The sequence below is a fragment of the Desmodus rotundus genome, chromosome 2 (genome assembly GCF_022682495.2).
Source record: "Desmodus rotundus isolate HL8 chromosome 2, HLdesRot8A.1, whole genome shotgun sequence".
In the NCBI taxonomy this organism is placed as follows: domain Eukaryota; kingdom Metazoa; phylum Chordata; class Mammalia; order Chiroptera; family Phyllostomidae; genus Desmodus; species Desmodus rotundus.
The window spans coordinates 171,498,057-171,507,622 of NC_071388.1; positions in this window are offsets into that span (position 1 = coordinate 171,498,057).

A 9,566-nucleotide genomic window follows, 5' to 3' on the forward strand; every position below is an offset into this window, starting at 1 on the left:
ATGTTACAGGAAAAAAGAGAGGGAACCAGTTTTTTCTCGTATTTGGCACTAGGAAAAATACATTTAAAGATTTGTTATCATCCTTATTCCTGTCAGTTTTTCACATTAGCTTAACTTTCTGGCAATTCTTTATACCTCCTAAAACACATCGTGATTACACTAATTCCCCCATAACTTGATACATCCATGACTTTACTAATATAATCTATTTTCTCCTCCTGAGATGCTATTTATTTCTTTGTTTTCCTGGAAAACATCTAGGCATTTTTTAAGGGTCAAGCCAAATACCACTTTCTCTATGGATTTGCAAAGATTCAAACTGCTGTATCTATTGGGAAATACTTTTTAAAACAAATAAACACTGCTTACCAAGCAAAGATATATCACAACATACCAGTAACATATTCTAAAAGAGTTGAGTGTGATAGATTTCTAAAAAACAATATTGGACGTATTATGATCAAATAAGGTGAATGTAAACAGGTGCACGAGAAATATATAAATTTCATTGCTTTTTCTTTTTCATTTTGGACCTAACTAAGCAGAAAGTGAGTATGTAGAACAGGAAGATGATGTATAAGGAGGTTGTCAATATATTATAAGGTCTCCATAATTGGAGGAGGAGAGAGAGTTATGAATCTACAACTGTGAGCGGAAGACCACAAACAGGTGCTTTTGACCCGATGCTGCCCTACAATTTTCTTACTTCAAGAGCTTCATAAACGTGGTAAGATGAATAAGGCAAGGACCCAGTTTTTCAATTTCTTATGAGTTATTATAAAAATTGTCTCTACGGATATTCATAAATCATGACAAATGTGCCTGCAATTCACTTTGCTGCATAATCATCCACACCTTAGCTGAGAGTTGTACATGAGCCTTATGTCCTTCACTCTTTTGAGTCCATATTTGAAAGTGATTAGTCATTCTCTTGTTTGACTTAATTAACATCTTGTCTAAAGCAGAAAATTGTGAGGAGAAACCGCGTATTTAATTTCCTAAGAATAAGATTTTATTGCTTTGATAACATTTTTGAGTTTACAACAATCTATAAGAACCCTAAATGGCTCATATTTATCTCTAAGGATATTTTTAAGCATTAGTCATCAAATATCCAATACCATATATACTGCTATGTATTTTTCCCTGACAAGTACTTTGCCTTAAAATGCTTTTGTAGAACATTGAAACAATTGAAAATATGATAGTGAAAATTTATATTTCAATGATACTATAATGGGGAAGGACTGCCTTATGCTACCTACTTTTAGTATGTGGAATCCGGCTTGTTATTCTAACCTGATTATTACCCTCTCTTAAAGTTAAAGCTTGCACGTTAGAAGTTTTTTGGTATACTATTACAGGGTTCTGCAATTTTGGTTCCCATGTAAACCTAAGAAGCAGCCTGGCCTCAAGACCTCAGGAAGTCTGACAAAAAGTCAGGTAACCAACTCAAGGATGCTGGCCATAAAGATCTATTCCAAGGTTTAATGGCAAAAAGCCCTGCACATCCTCCCCAAATTAGGGAGCAGAAAGTATGCCTTAGGACAGAGGCCCGGTTAGTCATGCCCACCATAAGTCAGTAACAACATTTTCAGCAAGTTGCAGGATCCTGCTGTTCCACATCCTGCCTGGGCCTGGGGGCTCCCTAAAGTCAAGATACTTATTGAAGCCGACCAGAATGCTGACTGCACAACTACCTGCTGCTTCACAACAACTCCGCCCCTGATTTCTTTGTTCTACTTTCCCTCCTCCTTGTGCTAAAAACCCTTGTCTGCACTGAAATATTAAGGTGGGTTTCGAGGACAGGAATTCACCTTCTTCTCAGGTCACCAGCACTTGAATAAACCACCTTCCTTCTCATCAGCACCTGTCTCATGAATTTGGCTTTCATTGCAGCAGGCACTCGTTACAATATTGGAGACGGCCCCCTTTGGAATGGATTACACAAATACACGAACAGTATTTAGCGGTTTAAGACTGGGACCCAATAGGACACAAAAGAGAGAATAGATACTATGAAACATAGATACCAAGATGTGGGCAATCTGAAGAGGTGTTATGGGAGCATGGGAAGGACATTTAGTCCTGAGTCCAAAACAGCCTCCAGCACTGATTGTCCCCAGCACTCCTGTGTTAAGTTTCATTCTTGGTGTGTACACACTTGCCACTCGGGAAGCATGTCTGCAACAGTTGGAGAGGACTGGGAGGAGAGCATGTGCACTAACCGGGATCTCAATGCTTGGCCTTTCTTAAGATCCCGACCAAACTTACTTTAATTTTCCCCTTTTCCTGAATCTTCTAATGTTTTGTGTGCCAGCTAGGATTATACAGCTAGGAATCTATCTAATGTTTTGTGTGCCAGCAACAGGGCAAGATGGATTTAGTCAAAACTGAAACAGAAATCTGTAATATGGATGATCGATTTATTATTAATTAGCAAAGCTCTAGCTTATTCATTTTATATATGAGTCTTTTTTCAACATATAGCTGTGACATTGGTGAAGTTCCATGAAATCTTTTCAATCAGAGTAAAATATAAAAAAGAAAATAGTACCTACTTTACAGAGTTATTAAGAATGTCAAATGGGCTTATACATGTTTCCTTAAAAAAATTTTAAAAGCCTAGAGCACAGTAAGTGCCCATCAGTGATACATTTTGTTAGTCTGCTCATGTTGTTGATTATGATAATACTGATGATGTCAAAGATGATAAAGTTATTTCTCACTGTATTTTAACATTAGATAGAACATATTTTCATTTGATTTTTAATGTATTTACCTTTGTAGGGGAGAAAAACATTCAATGTTATATAAATATCTTTACACTTCTTAAAGTGTTTCAATATTTTCTCACTAGATTCTATTTTCCTTTTATATTTTAATGCCACTATGCACAATCACCCTCTCACTGAGGAGACCAGTTTGTACTTGGTAGAGATACTCTGAATATGGAAACTTAGGAGCAAACATCTTAATTATACTATTAAAAGGAGAAAAAATTATATATATTCAGCACCCGTTTTATGCCGTTGACAGCATTGCTAATGTTTCGTTGACTGTTGGGAGAGAATGGCTGCTTTTGCAATCGCACTTTAGTGATTCCACTGGAGCTGAAGGAATCCTCAAGTCGGCAACCCTTATGAATGACACCCTGCACTGCTTAACTTCTCTCCTCTCACGTATTCTACCTTCACCATATTACAGAAAGCATGTCTCCACGGAAACAAAAGGCATTTCCCTTAGAAGATAAGAGGTGAATGATCCCTTCCTAATTATCATTATTCTTCAGAGACCACTTTACTTTATTACAGGTATGAAAGCTTCAATAGCAGTCTATACTCTACAATTAAGAACAGGGCAGTTTAATCCTTGCAATAAGGATGAATCAAACAGCAGCTAACAACTACTTTATTAACTTCCTAGAAGATTTGTGCTGTACAATATTAAAGCATGCCTCACAGTAAACTATATTCCAGGGGGCAAAAATAGTATATTTCAATTACATATGAAAGGTCAGAAAAGCCCCGAGGAGTATAAAAAATATCTGCTTGTTAAGTACCTATCAACAAAACGACACCATGTCATATCCGTGTTTACCGCACAGGGGCTGACTCCATACCAATTCTTATTTGTTTAGGATTGATTTTTAAGATTAATAAAGCAGCCGATAATGATTATGGCTTCTGGTTACTTTGTGCAGAAATGTTATGTTTCAGAGCCACATTCTTTTCTAAAATGTATGAGGTTTTTGCACATTTCTATTTTCATTATTGTTCTCATGTATAGCTTTCATAAGCTTTTATGGTTCATAATCATAATATAAAATGTTACATAATTTCATCAGTGTCCTTTCAAAAACATGATACAAAAATCACCAATGATCTTTTTCACACCCCTTATCTAAATATTTAGGGCTTTCATTTTGTAAAACAATCAATTGCAATTAACATCATCAAAATGTCCATGCTTCTCAAAGAAATTTATAGATTCAGTACATTCCCTATTAAAATACCAATGACATACTTCACAGATATAGAACAAACATTTCAAAAATGTATATGGAACCATAAGTGACACTGAATAGCTGCAGCAATTTTGAGAAGGAATAGCAAAGTAGGAGGGAATCACCATACCTCACATCAAACTACATTATGAGGCCACAGTCATCAAAACAGCTTGGTACTGGCATAAGAACAGACACATAGATCAGTGGAATAGAAGAGAGAGCCCAGAAATAAATCCAAGTCTCTATGGTCAATTAATATTCAACAAAGGGGGAAGAAGCATAAAATGGAGTAAAAGTAGCCTCCCCAACAAATCGTGTTGGGAGATTTAGACGGCTACATGCAAAAAAAATGAAACTCGACCACCAACTTACACCATACCCCAGAATAACTCAAGATGGATAAAAGACTTAAATATAAGTGGCAACACAATAAAAGTCCTAGAGGAGAACATAGGAAGTAAAATCTCAGATATATAGCAATATTTTCACCAATATGTCCCCTAAAGGAAGAGACATAGAGAATAAACAAATGGAACTTTATCAAAATAAAAGGCTTCTGCACAGCTAAAGAAAACATCAGCAAAATGAAAAGGGAACCAACTGTATTGGAAAATATATTTACCAATGATATCTTGAGCAAAGGTTCAATCTTCAAAATATATGAAGAACTTATATGACTCCACTCCAAGAAGACAAACAATCCAATTAAAAAATGGGCAAAGGACATGAACAGACACACCTCCAAGGAGGACATACAGAGGGTCCAGAGACATATGAAAGGATGTTCAGCATCAGTATGGAATTTCCTCAGAAAACTAAAAAAGGAACTGCCTTTTAACCTGGTAATTCCACTGCTGGGATTGTACCCTAAGAATTCTGAAACACTAACTCAAAAGAACCCATGCACCTCAATGTTCATAGCAGCACAATTTACAATAGCTTAGTGTTGGAAGGAACCTAGGTACCCATCAGTAAATAAGTGGACCAAAAATCTGTGAAAAAAAATAAGTAAATAAAATAAAAATAAAATAAAATAATCAATTGCATATTTTCTGCCTTTCTTTATTGTCTCTTTAAGAATGTATCGATAAGTGTACAGCATCTATCTTTTGCAGCACATGTAAGAAGTTTAAAATATTAGAAACAAATCCACAAAAGTAATAAATAGGAGCACTTCAAGCAGGCAGCTATCAAAATCTTTACAAATTGGCACATTCAACTATCAGAACTTTGAGAAGATGCTAACGCCTTTGAGGGGGAGGTAATATGAGTGATGGGTCTGTGTGTGTGTGTGTGTGTATATATAGTATGTATATATATATGTGTGTGTGTATGGATATATGTGTATATAGATGTATATATATAGCTGTATGTGTATATACAGCTATATACATACATAAACACATACATATATACAGCTATATATGGTGTGTGTATGTGTTTGTTATAGCTGATTGGGATTTTTTTCTGGATTTATTGAACATGATCAATTACAATCAAAATTAGAAGAAAATACAAAAGAAAAGCCTTTAGTTTCCTCTAATATAATTGTTAACAACTTAACCTGTTATATTTTCTTATTTGGTAAAATTAATTGATTGTGTTGCACTTTATTTTTTTAAGAGTCTCAATAGTGTCGTTAATTTGTTTTTTGAATCAAAGGCTTAAAATGAAAAAATATGAAAATAATAAGTGGTTATAAAGAAATGAAAAGACAGAAGCTGCTACAACCTCCCCTTCTTGCTTTAGTAATAAATCCTTACATTTTTATTTTATTTTTAAAATACATTTTATTGACTATGCTAGTACAGTTTTTATTACATGAAATGTTAAAGGGACTTATCTATGAATCCTTAATTTTTAGTAGGACACTGGACCACCTAGAATAAAGATTAGAATCCTAGACTTTCTTGCAGCAGGTCCAGGACGTGTCTAAATGTAACTAATGCAGTGTTAATCAAAGTAACCAAAGTGAACGTGTAACCTTGAAATGGAAGAGTGTGCTCTCCCAAAGACTGTCTTCTCTTCTCCCTGGCCTGAACACGGCTGTGCTTGTGATCCCTTGTGGACCATGTAGAGCTGAGCAATGCCAGAAAGTATCAGAGCAGTAAGTTAGAAGGAACTTGAATCCCTGACCTACTGATATTCACTGTATCTCAGGTCACTGTTATTCTTACTCTTTGCTGCCGCAGCTGAACTTGTATTCTCATTAATGCAGAACATAGTCTTAATTGTGAGTGTGAATACGAATTCATTCACTCAATTAACCAATACTTATTGAGAGTCAACTATATGCCAACAACAGATTCTTTCATGGTAATTACATTCTTGCATGATATGTGGATAATAGACACAATATAAATAAGTATTGAATTAAAATCAGGTTCTTTATGCAGACAGCTTCACAAATTGGAAAAACAGAACACTGGAGTTTTGAGAAGGGGTAAATGCCTTTAAGAGTAGAAAATGATAATGGTAAATAAGAACACATAAGACACATAATAACATATACTATTTGGAGGCAATAGAGCATTGAAGATGTGATACTGTCAGAAAAGAATAGTCAAAGTGCCTGAAGAACACCGAGAGCCACAGATTGCTGCTACTAACTTTCTTGTGGTGGGGGAGACATTTAGAAATTGGCATGCATATGTGTACATGTATATGAATAATGAAAACATTGCATTAGGAGGCAACTAATATATAATATCAAGGCAATATAAATAGATTATCTTAAAACATAATATAATAATTAAAATTACAAAACCATTAGAAAACAAAATATACTCTTTAATGAGAAATGGGAAATTTAAACTAAGTAGACAAGGGTGAACACATATAATTGTTATGTTTTTTAATCAAATGTGAAATTTAATATCTAAAGAAAAAGTAGAGTCATACAAAAAAGTTTGATATGCTATTCCAGGAAAATATTTCTATGTATCACTTTTAAAGTAATATATATTTATTTAATATTGAGTTTAAATCTGGTCGATATTTGTGTTATTTTTATGAAAATTGCCCTTTGATGATAGAACTTAAAAATGTGTTTTCTACATGTATATATCTGCTTTAATCTTTTCCAAAAATAAATTTTGGAAAGATGCCTAAATATTCAATGAATCAATTCATAGCATGCATTGTACAAAATTAAAATGAAGTATTTTTGAGTTTAGTTCAAGAAGCAACACTTACCTTGAAGAATAATTCTGACTCATGAAAAAGTCAGACATTAAAAATCATGTCATGATTGTCTCCAAAGCAAGTGCCTTAAAACCCAAGTCTTTTTAATTCATGCTTTGAAAGTTTTAATTTGCAGACACTTTTTTTTTACAAATTCTGCTTATTCTTGATATTACAAATTAAATATTTTATTTCATTGGTGTAGTCTAATCAAAAATTTAAAGCATTTATAAACATGTGTGAAATCCATGACTCCTAAGAAGCCTTGACAAGGCGCAACACCTCCTCGGGGATGAATTAAAGAATGCAGCAGATACTCACTAAATGTTTCCTGAATGGGTCATTGTAATGCATGTGTCCCAAACACTGAACACGGCTTAATTATATTCAGCCGAATGTTACATTGTGGTGATACATCTTATTTCTATCTTTATAGGGATTATGATAATTTTATACATAGTAATTAATTTGCATTTAATTATAAATATATTTGAATAAAGTTAAGAATTCTATGTGTGTCCTTAAATATAGAATTATGAAACACATATTAATTTGATATTCTCTAAAGCTAATCCCTACACTTGTTCACTACAGCCCGTGCTCTCTTCCCTACTCAAGAATTTTGGTTCTAGAATTATCCTCTCTCTATGTCATAAGTTTTCCCTTCTCCACTGGATGATACACAGTGATATATAAATAAGATTACTTATTTCATCTTTAAAAATAAACAAATATAAACTTTTGTTGTATTCTGTTTCTTCTCTTTGTGTCAAGGCTTCTCAAAATAATTCTCTACATCTTCAGTGTCTAATAGCTCGGCTCCCATTTCCCCTTCACTGCTCTCAGAATATGTTTTTCTCTGTCACCCTCAGTGAGACTGTTCCTGCCAGTGGTTGTTTGTCTGTACTCGCTCAGTTTACTGTGTGCTCTCTCGTAAGTTCTTCACTCGGCTTCTAGGAAACCACATTTCATTGCTTTTCCTTCTACTTCACTAGGAGTCATTTTTCCTTTTTTTCAATTATGTTTTACTGCCTCTTTCTCTTCCTCCAGAACACGTAACGTTGGAGTGATCCAGGCCTCAGTCATTGGACGTTTTATGAGCGACCTACACTCTCTCCTTTGCTGACTTCCTCAGTCTCTTCCTATTGTATAGCACCGCTCTGCAGATATTTCCGTGTTTATAGCTTCAGTCCAGACCATTTTCTATAGCTCCAGTCTCATCTATCCATTTCCTACGTGGTAAAGATGTTAAGCAATATACACCACAACATGCTTGAAACCAAGCACTTCTGACACCTCCCTCCTCTACACCTGTTTCTACCGCAGCCTGCCCCACCTCTGTAATCACAGCTCCATCCTGTAGGTTACTCAGGACAGAAAAACTTAGTGTCATTCTTGATATTCTAGCATATTCACTTTGTCAGGAAATCACATTTGCTCTTCCTTAAAAAATATCTAGAATTGTACACCCGTACACCATCTAGGATTTGTTCAAGCTAATCATCATCTTATACTTGAATTGGTTTATTAGCTTCCCATTGGTCTCCCTGCTTCCCAATTTGTGCCTCCCTCTATTTTCTATTATTAACACATTACTCATTGTGATTTTGATAAAATATGCAGCAGGTGATGTTACTCTTCTGCTGGAAAATCTTTTGAGCGCTTCCCATTGCACCCCGTCTGCTATTTCTCCCCTCTTGTCCACTCTCCTCTAGTCACAATGGGTGTCTTCTTCAGGTACACCCGGGCAATAGGCAAACCGCTACGTGCTCTTGCTGCAGTAGATTCCTCCGCCTGGAGCCGCCTTCTCTGGTAATCTGCCTGACTCACTGTCTCTTCGTATTGAGACTTTGCTCAAACATCACCTTTTTGTTATCCTTACTCTGGCCCTAATATCTGAAAGAGCTCCCTTCACCATATTTTTGTCATTCCTGATTGACATTACCGGGTTTGCTTTCTTCTTCCAATAAATCATATTACCAACCACCATACTTTTGTTACGTTTACAGTTTTAGGTCAGTCATTTCTGGTTAACAAGTTAATTCCAAAACAGCAGGAACATGTGTTTGTTCATTGATGAATCCTAAATACCTAGAACAGTGCCTGGCACACACTGAACACTCAATAAATAGTTGTTGACTGGATGAATATTTATGTTAAATCACTTCAGTACAGAGATAACAAACTTTATATCACATGCAATCAATGATAATACTGTTTGAATATTGTCAAATGACTATCCAGTGTTGCATCATAATAAATGTGCTTTTATTTAGTCTACCATATTTATCTTGTTATCAGGCTGTCATAGAAATAGAAAAGCTCATCCTTAAAACACTTGAAATACTTGAAATTTTTGCTTGATACCACACAT